This window comes from Ovis canadensis, chromosome 10 (genome assembly GCF_042477335.2).
Source record: "Ovis canadensis isolate MfBH-ARS-UI-01 breed Bighorn chromosome 10, ARS-UI_OviCan_v2, whole genome shotgun sequence".
NCBI classification, from domain to species: domain Eukaryota; kingdom Metazoa; phylum Chordata; class Mammalia; order Artiodactyla; family Bovidae; genus Ovis; species Ovis canadensis.
Window position 1 is genome coordinate 25,665,939 of NC_091254.1, and position 21,747 is coordinate 25,687,685.

The 21,747-nt window shown below is 42.0% G+C and overlaps 1 protein-coding gene and 1 non-coding gene across 2 annotated transcripts in view; both read right to left on the bottom strand.

Moving 5' to 3' along the window:
* Window positions 1-21,747, bottom strand: part of ELF1 (E74 like ETS transcription factor 1) — a 117,812-nt gene that overhangs the window by 95,468 nt on the left and 597 nt on the right. The window lies entirely within an intron of this gene.
* Window positions 21,665-21,736, bottom strand: TRNAE-UUC (transfer RNA glutamic acid (anticodon UUC)). The gene has a single exon. It is a non-coding gene; the product is annotated as a tRNA-Glu (tRNA).

Genomic DNA, 21,747 nt, shown 5'->3' on the forward strand with positions numbered 1-21,747 from the left:
AAGGCAGATTCTTAACCAGTGGACCACCAAGGAAGTCCCTGACAACTATCTTTTGCCATTAGTAAATTTAAGACAGTATGACAGAGGTCAAGCCTCTTATTTTAACTAGCCTGATTTAGACTATGTCTATTTTTATTTGATATTTATTATTTATCTATAAAACAAATTAAAGGTTCTACTTACAAAGAGATTAATAAAAAGTATTATGGCTTTCTTACAAATAAATGGACTCTATAAATTCATCACTGTTTGTGGACCGACAACTTATTTGGTTTGACCTTTTGCTATAGGCCTGAATCACACATACAATGCTTAGCCCTGAAGATTAAAACCCAGCAACATGAAAAAGATTACCTTGTTATTATTTTTGCTCTTTAATAAAAAGAAAAGCCAAATATAAACAGAAAAGTAGGGGCATTTTAGGATATGTTAAAGAAACAAGAACTTCAATTTCTCTTAATTACACTGCTGGTCAAAACAGAGATAAAAAGCAACTAACCACGTAAATCCACAAAAAAATGACTTAAACTGCTTATTATGGTGCCAGGACACATAATGTATTCTCAAATACCTATCAAAAAAAGGAGAACCACACACATACTAATCGTACATCCATACTAAGCAATACAATGAAATGAACTATGGATAAATACAATTTGGATGACACTGACAAGCACTATGTTGAGTGTCAGAAGGTTACATACTATAAGACTCCATTCACATGACATTCTTGGAGAGACAAATCTATAACGATGGAGAACAGATCAGTGGCTGAAAGGGATGGACTGGGGGAGCACGACTGACCACAGTAACGGAGCATGAGGGAGTTCTGAGGGTGATGGAGCTGTTCTGTAACCTGATTGTGGTGATGCCTACACAAATTTACACTTGCATTAAAGTTCACAGAATTGTACAGCAAAAAAATACCGATTTTACTTCCTAAGTTAGAAAATGAAACAAAAATTATTTTTAATTCCAATACTCCAAAAACTCTACTCCAGTCCACAGTCATTAGAAAATATGAAAGTCAAATTGAAGGGCAGTCTCTACAAAATATCTGACCGGTACTCTTCAAGAGGTCATGGTCAAAAAGGACAGGAACCATCACAGATTCAAAAGGATGCCATGACAACTAAATACAACGCGTGTATCCTGGGTGGGTCTTAGGACAGAAAAAGGACATTAGCGGAAAAACTACCAAAATCGTACCGAGGTCTACATTTAATTAATGGCACTGTACCAATGCTAATTTTTAAATTTTGATCATTTATTGTCACTGTGTAAGGTGTTAACAGTAGTGTAGGATGGATAAAAAACACACAGGAACTCTCTGTACTTTTACTGCTATTCTTCCGAGAGCCTAAAATCATTTCAAAATAAGGTAAACGCCGAAACTTTAAGAAAAATGCTTGCAATAATTTCATAAAGCAAAAATACATTTCTCTTTCAAAAACAAATCAATGCCATCCTGCATATTTTGATTACTTCAGCGTAGGTAAAGTAGTGATTACCTAGTGTAGGTCATACCCACACTAAGAGCATACATGTTCTCTGAATGAGAGAAAATAGATTCTACCATAAATTATATGACTTACTAGTTGTGCCAACCTTCAGGGTACATATTTATAACTAAAAGTTCTATCAACATTTGATTTCCTAATTGAATAATGGAGTTCTTTCCAGAAATTCCCCAATGCCAGCAGTCAGGACATGGTGCTTTTGCTGGGACCCAGGTTCAATACCTAGTTAGGGAACTAAGATCCCACAGACTGCAAGGTGCAGCGGGAAAAAAAAAAAAAAAGTCCTTCTTAAGGAATTTCTCATAAATTCTACCTCCTAATATTCTTATTTTTAAAAATATAAAAATTCAATGGTCTACCAACACCCACAGAATAAATTCCAATACAAGATATTTCTGCATTTTGACTTTGGTCTACCATATTACAACCTCATCTGTGAATAGGCCACCTCCCAATGTTCACCCTATAATTCAGCTTTGCTGAACTTATTAATTCAGATCATGTCATGTTTTCTCACCTCACATTTGCTGGCCTTCTCCACCCAGGAAATCTCTTGCAAAACCCCTCTCTCCTCCACCACTAGAAGGAAGAACTGGTCACTTCCTCCTTATGCTCCCATAGTATTTTGTAAGTGATCAACAAATCACATTGCTTACCCATTCATACAGAAATTTATGAAAGGTTACAATACTCGAAGCACTCTAGGTTTGGGGGACCTCAAGGTGAATTGATTTCCTTTAAAATTCCTCCCATCTACTCCACTGGAATTTCTGGTGAAGACACTGTTTTCGTTTTTAACCATTTATTTACATGTCTCACTGGTTACTTATTTCAGCTAAATAGCATTCCTGACTCACAACAGTATTTAATAAATATTTGTTGAAAGAAAACATTCGAAGGTTCAAGTAAACACTGGTTCAGTGATAAATCTGCTTTTTCTCTTCCACACAATCCATGCCATTTTCAGGTCATTTCTGCAAGTCGAAATGACACAAACAGCAAGGCCCCTTTCTCCCTTTCCGGAACAGTCCAACTCGTATGAATAAGTTGGTTAAGCTGGCTCTGGCAGCCCCATTTAATGGACAAGCCCACAGCAGTAAAGCTCTGTGTTTGTTAACACAGAACAATTTCCAGATGAGTCCCCGTGCTTACACCTGAATACCTCATTATATTAACAGTTGACAAATAAAATTAGAGACAGAGAACAAAGGAGGAGACGCCCAACAGATTTGGACCAATTAGCCAAATGTGGCCCTTTCTTTCAGCTTCTGGGTCTTCTGTTTCTTTCAGGCTTTTACTTACACAGCCTCCTGTCAACAAACTTCTCAAATTATAAATAAGTTAGTAAATGTTTCAGTAAAAGGAATATTCAAATAAAATATTTAGACTGCAGGCTTTATTCGTGTTCCACAACACCGTTCGGATGAACAGTTGATGCCTTTTTGCACTGATTTAATATCAGCACAAAGGACACACTTGAGCTACAGCAAGCTGCCCTGCTACTCCTCTTTCACACCTGAAACCACACCGCTGGAATAAATGGAACTTGAAAGTTTTAAGAGTATTTCAGATGTATCATTTTATGAAGTATTTCTTGGACATATGATGCTAGTATCTCAATGTTCTCAAATTCCTATTTTCAGGTCTCGCTCCTGTACCACACAGGCTGTTCTGCCCAAGCTGACAACTCCATTCCAATGTCTGATGGACAAATTTAGCATGTCCAAACCTGAATTCCTGACCACCCCTCCAAAATGTACTGTACCCACTTTTCTCCAGTCCTCTTGGTGGCCACTTAACACTTCTAGCTGCTCTCACCAAAAACCTTGGCTCCTTCTTGACTGTCGTAGACCTACATTGAATCTGAAAGGAAACACTGTTAGTTCAGTTTTCAACCTAGAACCCTGTCACCACTGAACTTCACCGTGACCGTCATCTCTTACCTGCACCGCTGTAGTCCAAGTGGCCTGATGTATCTTTTTAAATGGATTATTTCTGATTTTCTCTACAATCTACTCTCAAAGCAGCAATCAGAAGTAATCCATTTAAAAAGATACATCCAGATCATATTACTCTCCTGTTTCAAAACCCTCCTATAGCTCCTGTTTTCACAAAAAAATAAGTCATCACTAAAGTCTTCACAAACTGTTTACAGGGCTTCCCTGGTGGCTCAGTGGTAAAGAATCTGCCTACAACGCAGGGGTTTTGGATTCAATCCCTAGCACAGCAAGAAGACATGTACTTAATACAGATACTAGGTTATCTCAAGTAGCTAGGTGTAGTAATAAATAGATTAAATAGAATACGATATTTTGAAAGAGATATCTGATGCAAACTGTTCTATACAGAAGAGATAAACAAGGTCCTGCTGTATAGCACAGGAAACTATATTCTATATCCTGGGATAAACCATAATGGAAAAGAATATAAAAAAGAATGTATGTATGAGTATCACTGAGTCACTTTACTGAACAGCAGAAATTAACACAACATTGTAAATAAACTATACCTTAATAAAATAAATTTTTTTAAAGATATGATACTATATACAAATTTAGGCTATAATAAAAATAGCATCAACAGAAACATTAAATTTGGTTTTGTCTGGAGGGAAAAACCCACAGAGGGGAAGAGTGTTCATTAGACAGTATTAGCTAATAATTTCAAACCACTGATACTCATTTTTCTAAAAACAGCCTATACCATATTATTCCAATTTAAAAAGGAGCAAAAGAAAATATAAGCATTTATATACTATCCAGAGCAGACATGCTAAGTCACTTTAGTCATGTCTGACTCTTCGTGACCCTATGGGCCAAAGCCCGCCAGGCTCCTGTGTCTGTGGGATTCTCCAGGCAAGAATACTGGAGTCAGCTGCACATCCTCCTCCAGGGGATCTTCTTGACCCAGGGATCAAACCCACGTCCTCTGTGTTTCCTGTTTTAGGAGGCGAGTTCTTTACCACTAGTGCCACATCTTTCTATACGATACAAAGGGCAGGAAAAAAAAAAAAAGATAAGGAAAAGAATGGCATTTGACTACCTAAAATTCTAAAAGCACCATAACCAAAGGTAAGGCAAAGGATAAACTAGGCGGAAAATATGACATTTTAAAAACAAAAAAATAAGTAAAAAATATTAGTCTAAGGTTTGGCTTACCCTGGCAAATTAATGTGTTGAAACTCAACAAATGCTTTACAAAAAATAAAGTTGCTGCTCCATTCAAAAAGCCAATTAGAAATCTTAGTCTATATAATGTGGGTGTGTAAGAAAAACAATACAACACGGAACTGCAACAATGGGCTTATTCTCAAAGAAAACAGCCTTGTCTCTTCAAAGGTTGACCAATGAACATCCAATTCTGTTTTAAATTAAAATAAAATGTTTAAACTAAAAAAGATTCGTGCATTTAACTTAATGCAAATTGTACCTCACAAGGAAAAAAGTAAACAAATATTGAAACTATAGTCAGTGATAAGGATGCTAAAGTAATTAGATGGAAATGCACTAATGTCTGCAATTCACTTTAGATAGAAGGATAAAAGTGTGGTAAAACAAATATAAAAAGTTAATGCTAAAATCTAAAAGGTGAGTATATGGGTGCTCATTAAAAAACTTCAGCTTTGCTGCATGTTTAAAAACTTTTATAATAAAATGAGGAAAGAAACAACTATTATTGATTGACCCAAACACTCTAATAGAAAAATGGACATTGGGCATGAAGAGGCACTTCACAGAATACGGCCAAACACAAGAGAAGATGTTCAAAGATGTTCATTCTCACAACCTCAGAGCAGAGAAACAATAGCATTTTTCATCTATTAGCAAAGAGTAAAATGAATGGAGAAGGTATAGGAGAAATAAATGGTCTCACACATTCATCGGTGTACAAAAATATAACTCCAGAAGGCAATTTCACAACCAAAAGGACTTAATGTATTTTTTCAGTCCCAGTAATTTATTCTAACAAATAAGGTATGCAAAGATTAGAGAAATTCAGTACCATTGTTCAAAACAGTAAAAAACTGGAAATAAACTGTTACAGAAATTAGGTGTTACAGAAATCATATTTCACTATATGGAGCATACTGTATTATTGAACTGTTAAAGAATGATTATCAATATAAAGTAATATACCAATAAAAATCTCCCTTGCTCCTTAGAAGAAAAGCTATGACCAACCTAGACAGTATATTAAAAAGCAGAGACATTACTTTGCCAAAAAGGTCCATCTAGTCAAAGCTACGGTTCTTCCAGTTGGACTATTAAGAAAGCTGAGCACTGAAAAATGATGCTTTTGAACTGTGGTGTTAGAGAAGACTCTTGAAAGTCCCTTGAACTGCAAAGAGATCCAACCAGTCCATCCTAAAGGAGATCAGTCCTGGATATTCACTGGAAGGACTGATGCTGAAGCTGAAACTCCAATACTTTGGCCACCTGATGCAAGGAGCTGACTCATTGGAAAAGACCCTGATGCTGGGAAAGATTGAAGGCAAGAGGAGAAGGGGTTGACAGAGGATGAGATGGTTGGATGGCATCACCGACTCGATGGACATTAGTTTGAGTAAGCTGTGGGAGTTGGTGATGGACAGGGAGGCCTGGCGTGGTGCAGTCCATGGGATTGCAAAGAGCTGGACACGACGAAACTGAACTGACTGAAAAAATCTCCACTATATATGTAAGTGAGATACACAAGTTAGAAAATAGTGTGTTTCACTGCACAATCAATACTTATACATACAAGGTCCACTTATACATTTCAGTATCCAAAGTAATGATCAACTAAATACAGTACATATGCTAGTTAGCAAAATTCTTATGATTTGCACTATTTGTCTGTGCTATTTGGTATTTAAGTAGCTTCCATGTGCTGAGCACTCTTCTGTAGACTCAAGACATAGTTTACCTATGGAATCAAGTAAACAATTCTGACACAGACCCTGCCCACATACGAAGGAAAGCAACAAAGCAACATAAAGAGTGACCAAGAAAACCTTAGATAAGGAAAGGCCTCTCAGAAAATGTGGCAGCTGCTCTGAGACCTAACGATAAGGTGGCAGGCATGTAAAACCAGGAGGCTGGGGCAGAGCATTATCAGCAGAGGAAGTTGTAGGAGCAAAGCAACAAGAGGAAGCGCCATGGCCCTCAGAGAGCAGGGAGGAGAGAAAAAGTACGCAAAGTGGCTGGAGAAGTACATACGCTAAACAAGCATCACCCTTACAATCAGGAAAAAAGGTCAAGCTAGTTTCATCCTAAAAAACAAACGAACAAAAAACCTTTACCACTACCCCAATCATAAAGGTGGACAAAATTATAAAAATCTTTCCTTGCTGAGGGCTCGACATGTGCTGTGTTAAGTCGCTTCAGTCATGCCCATTTTCCAGTCAAGAATACTGGTGTGGGTTGCCATGCCCTCCTCCAGGGGCATCTTTCCAACCCAGGGATTGAACCCGCACCTCTTAAGGCTTCTACACTGGCAGATGGGTTCTTCATCACTAGCGCCACCTGGGAAGCTTAACATAAATATCTTGTTTAATCCTCATAATAGAGCTATTCAAAAGCATTCAGTGATAGAAAATAATAGCAAATGAGACAAACGACAAAGGATTAATCTCCAAAATATACAAGCAGCTCAAACAACCTAATCAAAAAGTGGCCAGAAGACCTAAACAGACATTTCCCAAAAGAAGACGTACAGATGGCTAATAAACACATGAAAAGATGCTTGACATTGCTCATTATTAGAGAAATACAAATCAAAACCACAATATCATCTCATACCTGTCAGAATGGGCGTCATCAGAAAGTCTACAGACAATAAATCCTGGAGAGGGTGTGGAGCAAAGGGAACCCTCTTGCACTGTTGGTGGGAATACAAACTGATACAACCAGTATGGGAAATACTATGGAGATTCCTTTAAAAACTAAGAATAAAACTACCATATGACCCAGCAATCCCACTACTGGGCTCACACCCTGCGGACACCATAACTGAAAAAGACACGTGTACCCCAATATTCACTGCAGCACTGCTGACAACAGCCAGGACACGGAGGCAACCTAGATGTCCATCAACAGATGAATGGATGAAGACACGGTACACAAACACTATGGAATCTTACTCAGCTGTACAAAGAAACACGTTTGAGTCAGTTTCCATGAGGAAGATGAACCCAGAGCCTATTACACAAAGTGAAGTAAGTCAGAAAGAAAAAGACAAACATCATATATTAACACATATATACGGAATCTAGAAAGAAGGGACTGATGATCCAATTTGCAGGGCAGCAAAGGAGACGCAAAGATAAAAGACGGACTTTCGGGTGCAGTGGGGGGAGGAGAGGGTGGGATGATTTGAGAGAGCAGCACTGAAACATATAATTAGCATATGTAAAAATAGACAGTGGGCATTCCTGTATGATGCAAGGAACCCAAAACCGATGCTCGGCAACAACCTAGCAGGGTGCGATGGGCAGGGAGGTGGGAGGGAGGCTCCAGGGGGAGGGAACATGTGCATACCTATGGCTGATTCATATTGATGTCTGGGAGAAACCAGCACAACGCTATAAAGTAATTACTGATCACAATATTGTAAGGTAAGGTAATTATCATCTAATTAAAAGTTTAAAATAAAAATTAAAAAAAAAAGCATTCAGAACACATCAAAGTATCAATAGAACATTCCTGGGACCACAGTTCTCCAAAGCCAGTCCACAGAACACATGAATGAGAATTATCCAAAGACACATCACATATACAACACATACACTTCTAAGTCCTACACCTAAGATTCAAACTAGTAGCTCAGAAGGGAACCCAAGATTCTCTGGTTTTTATTGCCCAGATGATCAGAAATTAGTATAGTGACAAACAGACCTTTGTACCTCAGCAGGCAAACCTGACTGCACCTGTGTAAACACAGTCCCACAACTCTGTACCCAGATTAAGTCAGTGAGGTCACATTTGTACTCAGTAGATTCTATTCAGAGAATCAGCAAGGAGTGTGATATACTTTTCAAGTATCTCACAGATGTAAAGAAAATTTTTATTTTAATTCAAGCTTTCTTAAAAAAAAAAAAAACTGCATTACTTGACACCCCAAGTGCCACATACACCTCAATCCCTTCTAACCTTGCTTCTCAGGGCCCTTCACTGCCAGCCTTCCTCAGGGATTTGCCTAACTCCACTTCATTTCCCGCTCATTCCAGTCTGTCTAGCCTAACCCTGCCCCTACTGAGCCACTAAACCTGCCCTAACTAAAGTCGACGACCACACTGGGCTAAACCCAAGGAACACTTTCGGAACCTGCTGTGCGAGACCAACACGCGCTCCTTCCTGGCTCCCCCCGTGCCATGCTCCTTCTCCTGCCCTCTGGGCCCACCTCCTCCACCTCACGACTGAACACCGGGGTCCCGAGGGCTCGGCGGAAAAGCCTCTTCTCACTCCAGACTCTCCCTGGGCGAAGACATCCACTTCTAGGATTTCAACTATAAAGGTGAAATTCACCTCTGCTCAGTTGCCCTTCACAATCCCCTTAAATCCACCCTTTAAGTACATTTTACCACATTAAAAGGCCACGTGCGTGCCTACCCAGTCGCGTCCGACTCATTGAGACCCATGGACTGCAGCCCGCCAGGCTCCTCTGTCCATGGGATTCTCCAGGCAAGAATACGGGAGTGGGTTGCCATGCCCTCCTCCAAGGGATCTTCCTGACCCAGGGATCGAACACCCTATGTCTTGGGTGTCCTGCATTGGCAGGTGGATTCTTTACCACTAGGGCCACCTGGGAAGCTCCTACAAGTTGCATATAAAAATACAAATTCAGATTTACCTTTTCAAAAAAGCACATGGCGAAATTAATCACTGAAGTGTACCGTTCAGGAATAGCAAGTACTTTCACAGTGTTTCTCAACCAATCTCCAGAATTCACTTTATCTAGCAAAACTATAAGTCTGTACCCACTGAACCGCTCCCCGTCCTCCCTCCCGCCAGTCTCTGGCAATCAACATCCTACTGCGTTCGCTATCATTCTGACTACCCGAGGTACCGCAGGTAAGTGGAATCATGCAGTGTTCGTCTCTTGGGGACTGGTCCGTCTCACTAGGAATAATGCCCTCCAGATTCACCCATGTCATAAGCTGTGTTGGCGCTTCCCTCCTCCTCAAGGCTGAAGACCATTCCACCGCACGTGGAGGCCTCGTTTTGTTTGTCCACTTGCCCATTCATGGACACTTGGGCTCCTTCGACCTTCTCACTACTGTCAATAACGCCGCTAAGAACATGGATGCACAGCATCTCTTTGAGATTGCTTTTAATTCTCTGGGGATAACCTAGAAACAGAATTGCTGGATCATTTGGTAACTCTATTTCTAAGTTTTTGAAAATTAGAAATTGTTTTCTAACCAAACTGTTTTCCACCAAACTGTTTTCCACAGCGACTATACCATTTTACATTTCCACGAACAGTACTCAGGGGCTCCGCTTTCTCCACGCCCTCACTAACTCTTGTTGTTTAGGGCTTTGTGTTTGGGGGTTCTTGATAGTAGCCACCCTAATGAGTGCAGGTGGAAGATTTGCTGGTTTTTGGCTGGGCTGGGTCTTCACTGCCGCACGGGGACTTTTCTCTAGTCGCGGTGGGCAGGGCTTCTCACTGCAGCGGCCTCTCTTCTTATGGAGCACAGTCTCTAGGGTGCAGGGGCTTCCCCAGCTGCAGCTCGCGGGCTCAGGAGTTGTGCTTCCAGGCTCTGAAACACAGGCTCAACAGTTGTGGCACACAGGCTTAGTTGCTCCGAGGCACGTGGAATCCTCCCAGATCAGGGATCGAAACAGCGTCTCCTACACTGGCAGGTAGATTCTTTACCACTGAGCCACCAGGGAGCCCTAGACTTGCTTTTACATAAATTTTGTGTGCTTTCTTTCTGTTACAAACATGTGCTAAAAGCCCTCTAAGATATGCTCCACGAACTAGCAAAGGACAACTCCAAAAGGTATTGAAAGTAATTCAGTTCAGTCGCTCAGTCATCTCCGACTCTTTGCAACCCCATGGACTGCAACACACACAGCCTCCCTGTCCATCACCATCTCCCGGAGTTCACGCAAACTCATGTCCATCCAGTCGGTGATGCCACCTAGCCATCTCATCCTGTGTCGTCCCCTTCTCCTCCTGCCCCGAATCCCTCCCAGCATCAGAGTCCTTTTCAATGAGTCAACACTTCAGATGAGGTGGCCAAAGTATTGGAGTTTCAGCTTCAACATCAGTTCACCCAGGACTGATCTCCTTCAGGATGGACTGGTTGGATCTCCTTGCAGTTCAAGGGACTCTCAAGGATGTTCTCCAGCACCAGTTCAAAAAGCATCAACTCTTCGGCGCTTTCTTTATTGAAAGTAGAAAAGAAGAAATAGTCTTTTAAAGCAGGATATAAGGGACAATAAAATTGTGATTCATGTGAAATGGCCAAAAAAAAGGAGAAAAAATAATGGGAAGGCATATCCCATTCATATGTGAAATTTTCAAATGCCAACTGCCTGCATGGCCTTCTGAATTCCTTAAGCTGGTGTTCAGCCTTCCATTAGAAGGCTTCCTTTCCCCTGCTGCCTGCTACCTGTGTGCTGGGACAGTCCCCTCCCGTGATAGTCTTCCTTTCTACCTCAGCTCCGCCCAGCCACGGGGTCAGTGCCTGCCTGACACACAGGATGACTGAGCGGCAGGGCTCTGTCGTTCCCAGGTGGCAGGGTCACTGGGTTCCTTGGCATTGGAGGGTATCAGTGATAAGCACAGACGGTAGGAGAGCTGGGGCAAAACAAATCCCATTACAACCCTGAAAACTTGAATTAAGTGCCTAATTAAATTTGGAAACATAAAAAGCTTCACACAAAGCAATACATCAGCACATCCTAAATGGGAAATATATCCTGGTCTTGGGATTCCTTGGGTCTAAGGAATCCAAAGGAAAACTTAATTAAGTAGTAAAGAACTTGCCTGCCAATGCAGTTCAATCCGTTGGTTGAAAAGATCCCCTGGAGAAGGAAATGGCAACCCACTCCCGTATTCTTGCCTGGAAAAATCCATGGACAGAGGAGCCTGAACGGCTGCAGTCCATGGGGTCACAGAAGAATTGGACACGACTTAGAGACTAAACAATAACAAAGATTTCAGACTATCCAGAAGATTCCCTGGACCTAGAAGTCACTAGCTAAGTACCTCCACAGAGATCTAAAACAAAGCCAAAAGAAAAAAAAGTTTCAAAACAAAGGTATGCATTTAATAGTGAATGGTTTGCATTCAAAAATAAAAGACCTATTAAGATTTGTAAAGACACACCCAGCAAACAGGCAAAACTTATGAAATAGTTGTTATTGCTTCATCAAAATTTAAGTCATCGATGCTGGAATTATTTTTCAAAGAACAAAATGTTTTATACTTGCAGTTATGAAAATAAACCCATGTGTAAAAACTAAGTGTGCTAGTCACTCACTCATGTCCAACTCTGAGTAAAAACTGAAAGGGAGTATTACTTACTATTAATCCTAAAACAATCACCATTCTACTATATCACACAACAGATATCACATAATAAAGTTTAAGTGGAGGCTAAATATTAAACTAAAAATTTCTTTACATAAGTTCAGGGTCATGATTTTTAAAATGGTATGATAATGACACCAATAAAGAAAGTTACAAAACAGAAATAGGTCTCTAATTTTATTGACCCTTTGTTCCAATACTCAGAAAAGGAGACCAAAAAAAAAAAAAAAAAGAAGTATTTTGAAAGTTACTTTCCTTAAACAAAATCTAAATAATACTGTTTTTTATATGGTAACATACCTTAGGGACCTAGATTAAAGATTTGTATTTTCATCATTAATAGTCTATTTCACTTAAAATTACACAGTATACTTCAACTAGGGCATATAAGATATAAACACAGCAAAAAACAGTTCAGAAAAGTCATTCACAACTCATCGATTTACTTCGAAAAGGGTAAATGAAACCAAACACTGAAAGTACATTATCGGACTTCACTGGTGGCGCAGTGGATAGGAATCTGCCTGCCAATGCAGGGGACACGGGTTAGATCCTTAGTCCAGAAGATTCCATATGCCGTGGAGCAACTAAGCCCCTGCACCACAGCCACTGAAGCCCGCTCACTTAGAGCCTGTGCTCCACAAGAGAAGCCACCACGGCAATGAGAAGCCTGTACCTCGAAACAAAGAGCAGCCCCCACTCTCTGCAACTAGAGAAAGCCTGCACGCAGCAACCAAGACCTGGCTCAGCCAAAACTAAATGATTTAAAATATTTTTTAAAAAATAACAAATTTATCTAAAAACAGAAAGTATGTTATCATACTACACTTTTGAGAAAAATAACTGAGAAATATCTGAATATTTAACATCATTAGCATTATATTTGAAAATCTAACCATGACCAACACTTAAGGTCCCTGAAGTGAGGGGGGGTCAGCAGGTGCGCCATTCATTCTCTCCCTCAGTCTGGATATCACGTTCAGAAAAGATGTGTGACTGTGACTTCAGAATGAGGCGTCGGCCCACTTCTGCTTTATTGCTAACACAAATTTCCATGCCTCCAGACACCTTAGGGAAAACAAGCGTGTAAGCCCTTTACAACATTAGACTGTAAAGAACTCATCTGCTGGGAAAGTTCCATTTTGCAGAAATCTAGACAGAACCACTTTCTGAGTTGCAAAGAGCAAACAATCTCTTCACAACCACCATTTTATTTTGACTCAAGCTAGCTTACCAGTTTAATTTGTGAACACTGTCCTTCTAGATAAACAACCTAAAATAAAATCCAAGTTATTTACATAAATACAATGAAGGCAATTCATCAAAGCATGGCTAATTTCGAACAATAAAATCCAACTCTACAAAAATGAGAAGGGAAAGCCACTTTCACTTAGGGGGAAAAAAACGATGGAGTATGGGTTCACCTATTTTTCAAGAAATATCACTCTCAAGGAGACACATATAAAATAGAACAAAAAATACAATAAGAAAAAATACCATTTTATAATAGGCATACATGGCACAACATTTTATAAAAGCACACTCTTTTAACATTAAATTTCTAGAGAAAGAAGTATGTCATCTAAAAGGCATTTTTTTTTACTTTCTTTGCAATATTTTAAAGCTGTTGAATTCATTTCCATTCATTTAAAAGCTCCAGAAAAAGTCAAACTAATTTCAACTTTTTATTTAACAAGCCTAATTACATATACCAATATGGAAGAATCATAATCAGTTCTATAATAGTAAACTTCAAACGAATGAAGTTTTATTATAATTTTTGAGGATTTTAGTTCTAAGTTATATTATCCACAGGGTGGCAGTCTCACAGTCTTAATTTTATCTCCAAATTTAAGGTACAATTTCAGTGTTCAAAAAGACACACACACAGGTGAGCAATAACACTTTACTGTCTGATCAACAATTGCAAAAATTGTCCCTTCAAAAAAAAAAAAAATCTACCCTTCATAATGTCCCTATTCTTTAAGGAGTATTTACTTTCTGACATCTTAAATTTTTCTTTCAATGTACCTCTTCTATCTCATCTTTTCTATTCTGCTGCTACACCCTATTGAGGGAGATACTAGAGTCAAGGCAAGCTGTTGGATTATTACTATATGCAGAAGACCTCCCCAATCCTGGTCAATGTGGACACCACAGACACAATCCTTTCATGCTCCAGTTCATCTTACTCACTGCTGGCAAATTAATTTCATCAAAACACTCATCATATTATCCAAAATTCCTTCTTCCAGCTAAGTAACTCCTTACTCCAAAATCCAAGGGCCTTCACAATCAGAATCTTTCAAAATCTCCTATCTCAAAAATGCTCTGCAAGTCAAGGTGGAGGGACTTCCCTGGTGGCCCAGCAGCTAAGACTCTGCACTCACAATGCAGGGAGCCCGGGTTAGATCCCTGGTCAGGGAACTAGATTCCGTACGCTGCCACTAAGACCCCAGAGCAGCCAAATATAATAAATGAATAGGCAAAAATAAATATTTAAAAAGTCAAGAGGATTTGTGAAATAAACTTCACTTTGAATATACCTTGCCATTTCCTGCTTTTCCTTCATTTATTCATTCAAGTATTTTCTGAACGCTCACTGAGTGCCAGATACTGTTTCAAGTGTTGATCATACAGAGACGGGAAAAGTGCCAAAGTCCCTGCCCCAATGATACTGAGAGCTGTTAGTGGAAGAGGGAGAAGCCCCCAGCACCTCCAGGTCTCTGCTGGTAAGGGATACAACTCTTTCCAAGAGTGAGCCATGAGAAGCACACTAATGGTTGGGGGGCGGGCGGCGGGGGGGTGATATAAAGACCTCAGAGGAGATCTGCCACCGGTGACACTGTCTGCTACAGACCGGAGCCGATTTTTGCCGTCTTACACTATGCTATTATAGTACCACCACTGCTGCTGCTGCTGCTGCTAAGTCGCTTCAGTCGTGTCCGACTCTGTGCAACCCTATAGACGGCAGCCCACCAGGATCCTCCGTCTCTGGGACTATCCAGGCAAGAACGCTGGAGTGGGTTGCCATTTCCTTCTCCAATGCATGAAAGTGAAAAGTGAAAGTGAAGTCTCTCAGTCGTGTCCGACTCAGCGACCCCATGGACTGCAGCCCACCAGGCTCCTCCGTCCATGGGATTTTCCAGGCAAGAGTACTGGAGTGGGGCGCCATCGCCTTCTCTGACTGCCGCGGCTAGTCCATTCTTAACACAACTTGTATTCAGTTCAGCCAAACTGTGCTAACAACTATTAAAGAAACTCTGCTCCTGTTTGCTTCCTCATTGCCTTGAAAAAGGTGGAAGTCTTAGTCACTCAGTCGTGTCCGACTCTTTGTGACCCCCTCTGTCCATGGGGATTCTCCAGGCAAGAACACTGGAGAGGGAAGCCATTCCCATGTTCCGGGCCTCCTGCATTACAGGCAGATTCTTCACCATTTGAGCCACCAGGGAAGCCCCCTTATTGCCCTGCCTCCCACCAAATCACCTCTACTAGCAAAGCCTAACCAGCCTTCCAAGCCAATCTCAAATGCTGCCTCCTAGAGGCCTTTTCCCACTTCCTTCACACAAACCCAGACCTGATGTTTTAGAGACCTTCAAACCCCTGGAACCCTTGGCTTGGTCTCCTCTGGACATTTAACACACTATGCGCTGTATCATAATTATCCGTATACTTTAACCTCTTTCATCTCTTATTTACTGAGCTCTTTGCTACATTCCTGGACTATCTAGAGCTGTAGTGTTAAATCATTCCGTTTTTAGATATTCAATATTCAAACGGTAAGTGTAAAATGTAGACAAAATATTCCATATTTTTTAATTGCCTCAATCCTTTTTAAGTTTTCCTCAGATATCATTTATATAACCATGAGGTTCATCCACGCAGTAGAATTCAATCTTTTTAGTATATTTACAGATGATGCAACCATCATCACAATGTAATTTCAGGATATTTCTGTCATCCTAAGAAGAAACCTTGCACCTAGAGTAGCAGTCTCCATCCCTCTGTGTTCCCCTCCCTCCTTCCTTCCAGTCCTAGACAACGATAATCGATCCCCCTTCTCTATAGATTTGCCTATTCTAGGCATTTCATAGAAGTGGAATTATATCAGGTGTGGTCTTTTGAACCTGGCTTCTTTCGTTTAGCACAATGTTCCTGAGATTGATCCACGATGTGGTATATATCAGTATATATCCTTTCTTATTGCCAAATAATATGTGATTGTATGGATACATGTATTCATCAGATGATGGACATTTGGGTTGCTTCCACTTTCTGCTTATGAATAATGCTGCTGTAAACATCTGTGTACAAGTTTATGTATAGACATGTTTTAATTTCTCTTGGGTATATACCTAGGTGTGGAGTTTCTGGGTCATACGGTAAGGTGGCGCTAGTGGTAGAGAATTCACTTGAGCCAATGCAAGAAGATGTAAGATTCAGGTTCAGTCCCTGGGTCAGGACAATCCCCAGGAGGAGGGCATGGCAACCCACTCCAGTAATCTTTCCTGGAGAATCCCATGGACAGAGGAGCCTGGCGGGCCACAGTTCATGGGTTATAGAGTTGGACATGACTGAGCGACTTAGCACAGCACATGGTAACTTTATGTTTGGCATTTTGAGGGAACAGCCAGTTTCCCAAAGTCGCTGCACTATTTTACATTTCCACCAGCAACGTATGAGGGCACCAACTTCTTCGTTACCATTTGACTCTTACAAAACAGAAGTGATCTTACTATACAGTATCCTCACCCTCATGGAATTTAGGCCTTCCATGGCGGCTCAGTGGTACAGAATCCACCTGCAATGCAAGAGACTCTGGTTCATTCCCCGGGTCAGAAAGATCCCCTGGAGAAGGAAATGGCAACCCACTCCAGTATTCTCGCCTGGAGAACCCCATGGAGCCTGGAGAACCTCACGGACAGAAGAGCCTGGCAGGCTACAGTCCATGGGTTGCAAAGAGCTGGACATGACTGAGTGACTAAGCATATATATATGGAGCTTATATTCTAAATAGAACAAGTCAAGAAATAAACAGGAACAAAAATGTTTATTTTAGATAAGAAGAAAATAAAACAGCATAAGGTAACTAGACAGTAACCAGAAAAGGGAGACTCTCTGGTACCCAGGGTCTCTCTGATAAGGTAACACCGACAAGAGGGAGATGGGCAGAGCTGCTGCAGGCAGTGCAAATAGCAAGATACAAAACCTGGAAAAGGACAAGTTTGGCACTTTCAAGAGACAAAAAGGAAGAAGCCAGTGTGGCTAAAGTACGATGAAAAGGTCAAGGTAGGAGGTGGCACTGGGGAGGCAAGCAGAGGTCAGACAATGTTGAGCTCAGAGACCACGGTAAAGGTCTTCGGGTTTTAAAATGACATCATAATTTTTTAATCCCGTATATTGCTTTAAGTGCTCATTTATGCAAACACTTACTGATCTGCCATACATTCTAACTGCTACAAACAGTAGCAAATAGTACAGAGACTATCTGGATAATTCACATCACTTAGTATGACTTTTTAGTGTGGCCCAAGAGAAAACATGTAAAACAAGACTACCAATTGTGTTCTGGAAACAAGGCACAAGCATATGAGTGAATCCTTACAAATGTATTACCTAGTATTACCTGGTCCTGACCAATGTATTACCTAGTCTTGACCAATTTAAGGTGTATACTTCCCAGACAGTAACTAGCAGCTCTGTTTTAGAATATTAAGGTCATTTTCAATGAAGCAACTCAGTAAGAATATAATGCGGATCATTCTCATAATTTAAACCTAGAATCGCTTCTTTTAAATGTAATTCTAGTTGACTGATTTTTCTCCATTCCATTAGTTAAAACTTGGTATCTTAACTGCTAAACATAAAACATGAGCACAAAACGTTCTACATGTTTCTATATAGTTTGACTTATAAAACAACAAAAGTTTCTCACATATTATGCTATATTTAGTTTTTTCAAAGAGACAAAAAATGTTTTAAAAACTCTACTGACATAAATTTCACTCCCTTAAAACAATTTGGGTTGCTGTTTGGTCGCTCAGTCGTGTCCGACTCTTTGCAACCCCATGGACTACAACACACCACCTTTCCCTGTCCTTCACTATCTCCTGGAGTTTGCTCAAACTCGAAACAACTTGTTACTCAGTCAAGTTATCCAGGTAAAACTCTCTTTTAATGTCTCAACCTGATCCCAGTGACGCTCCCTCTGGGTACTGTGTACTCTCACCCAAGCAGGCTACTTGCCTGCCTCATACTCCCCCCCACCCACAAGCTGAGCTTTGATACACATTCCCCATCACGAGAAATTCAACCCATTCTTCAACGTCCAGGACAAACACTCTTCTCTCCTTGTCGGGACTCTAGTCCTCTTCCCTGAGAAGAACTGATTTCTCACCCATATGCTCCTGAAGCAATTCTGTAACTCAGACACTGGCCTATCCAATTCTGCCTGGTACACAACAATATATAAATCTATGTCTTTTTTTTTTTTTAATTTTTGGCTGCATTAGGTCTTCATTGCTTTGCAAGAACTTTCTCCAGTTGCGGGGAGCATGGTCTACTCTACGTTGCAGTGCGAGGGCTTCTCATCACAGTGTCTTCTCCTGTTGTGGAGCACAGGCTCCAGGGCGATTGGGCTTCTGTATTTGCGTCACACAGTTCAGTTCCGTCGCTCAGTCATGTCCGACTCTTTGTGACCCCATGAATTGCAGGACGCCAGGCCTCCCTGTCCATCACCAACTCCCAGAGTTTACTCAAACTCATGTACATTGAATCGGTGATGCCATCCAGCCATCTCATCCTCTGTCGTCCCCTTCTCCTCCTGCCCCCAATCCCTCCCAGCATCAGGGTCTTTTCCAATGAGTCAACTCTTCGCATGACGTGGCCAAAGTATTGGAGTTTCAGTTTTAGCATCAGTCCTTCCAATGAACACCCAGGACTGATATCCTTTAGGATGGACTGGTTGGACCTCCTTGCAGTCCAAGGGAACTCAAAGAGTCTTCTCCGGACACCACAGTTCAAAAGTATCAGTTCTTCGGTGCTCAGCTTTCTTCACAGTCCAACTCTCACATCCATACATGACCACTGGAAAAACCATAGCCTTGACTAGATGGACCTTTGTTGACAAAGTAATGTCTCTGCTTTTTAATATGCTATCTAGGTTGGTCATAACTTTCCTTCCAAGGAATAAGTGTCTTTTAATTTCATGGCTGCAATCACCATCTGCAGTGATTTTGGAGCCCAGAAAAATAAAGTCTGACACTGTTTCCCCATCTATTTGCCATGAAGCGATGGGACCAGATGCTATGATCTTAGTTTTCTGAATGTTGAGCTTTAAGCCAACTTTTTCACTCTCCTCTTTCACTTTCATCAAGAGGCTCTTTAGTTCCTCTTCACTTTCTGCCATAAGGGTGGTGTCACCTGCATATCTGAGGTTACTGATATTTCTCCCTGCAATCTTGATTACAGCTTGTGCTTCTTCCAGCCCACTGTTTCTCATGATGTACTCTGCATATAAGTTGAATAAGCAGGGTGACAATACAGCCTTGATGTACTCCTTTTTCTATTTGGAACCAGTCTGTTGTTCCATGTCCAGTTCTAACTGTTCACACAGTCTTAACTGCTCCCAGGCATGTGGAATCCTCCAAGACCAGGGATCGAACCCATGTCTGCTGCATTCGCAGGTAGATTCTTACCCACTGTGCCGCCGAGGACGCCCTATAAGTCTATGTCTTGGACATAGAGAAACGGTCATCAAACTACTCCTCTCAGCATACTCTCCAGTACATATAAAGCCATTTGCAATTATAGCTGGTACTCAGTTGAAAATCACATCCATTTTAGCACAATTTGGTACAGTATAATAGCAAGTCATTAGGAAATGCAAGATCAGGAATGAAGCACTATGGAAACAATTAAGGCAGAGTTCTTTTCTTTCTTCCAAATTCGAGCCTCAGTAAATGGTTTCTGAACAATGACACAATCCTCTATTTAAACAAAACTTTTCCACTCTTATTACTGACACAAGAATTGCTCAACAATTCCTGAAGCTCTAAAGTTTGTGAGTGATACGCTTTATCAAGAATTTATGGCTCTAAACCCAGAGCATAAGGAAGTGAAAGAGCTACACAAAGTTATACTGATCAAAGGAGCCAAAATATACGTTTAGTATTCTCTCCACAACCTCCTCACATTAAAAAAAAGTGAACATCAGTCAACTTTCAAAATATCTGAGGGTGCTTGGTGTAAACGTCCAAATATTTAAATTAATAGAGACGATCTAAAACATATTTAGCTGTGGAAGTTTATTTACAATGTGAAAATAATTAATCCTTAATCATGCAGATCACACTAACAGATTATTCCAAAACTCATTGTACAGCTAAAACGATCAAAACAAGAGTTTGGGAAGGCACGTACAACTCAAGTTTCTGCTGCTCGTCACGGCACTGCCCAGAAACCCATCCACAAGAGCCACTTCTTCCCGCTTCATTTGTTCCCAGAGGCCCAATAGGCTAAACATTATATAGCTCACCCCATTTTCTCATTTCAGCTTGCATTTAAGATAATGCTTTTGTTTCATTTACAACTCACATGCTGCTGACGCAGCTGCCCCTTCTTTGTAATAAACACAGGGCTTCTATATTTAAAAATACAGTGAAACTTTGTTATAACATCCCCTCCCCAGGCTCCGGCCAATTTTCTCTCTTCCGAGCCCCACCACCACGCCAGCATTTGCTAGCCGCGGCGCTCAAAACGTTATAGACCCTTTGGAGAAGTCACATTTCTTCTTGAAAGACATCTCATCCCAGTGGTTATTTTTCTTCTGCAGAACGCGCGCGCGCGCGTGTGTGTGTGTTGGGCGCGGAGGGGGGCGCGGAGAACCGGACGGATGCCCTCGCCCTTCCCGAGCCAAAGCACTCAGGTCTGCGGCTCCCGAGTCTGGGGTGCTTTCTGTGAACCGCGGCCGGCGCCCCACATGTCAAGCCGGGTGCCCCCGGCGCGGGGCTCGGGCGCCCCGGGGGGACCCGCGCCGGGCGGGCGGCAGCGGCGCGGTCGGGAGAGCGCGCCCGGGCCGTCGGGGGTCCCCGGCCCGCACCCCGCCCGGGGGCTGCTTTGTGTCGGGGGCCCGGGGGGCGGGCGGGGTGTTTCTAGTGAAGACCCCGGGGGCGATGACTCGGGGCTCCGAGCCGGGCGCGGGCGAACACGCCCCGCGTCGCTCGGGACCGTCCGAGGCGAGGGTGTGTGCCTGCCGGGGGCGCTGGGGGCCGATAAGGCGAGGCCGGGGTTAATCCTCGCCTCCCGAGCTTTGGGGAGGGGACGGCCCGGGCCCGCAGCGGCGGGAGGACGGCCCCGGGAGAAGCGGCGCCCCGCGCCTCTGCCCCGCCGGCCTCCCGCGCGAGCAGCGGCAGCCTGAGCGCACCCGCTCCTCCCGCCCGCCCGGCTCCGCACTCGAGGCAGCGCAGATCTCACCGCAGGGCTCTAGGGCGCGTTCTCCACCAAAATCACCTGGATGGGGCGGTGGGGGGGGGGGGGGTGTCAAGAAAAAAAAAGAGCCAGAGCCACTGGAAATAAAACAAGTCGGTTTCGCCTGTCAGTTTCTGAAAAATATTACCACGTTCCCATACCGGGAGTCGAACCCGGGCCGCCTGGGTGAAAACCAGGAATCCTAACCGCTAGACCATATGGGAAGTGCTGTGAG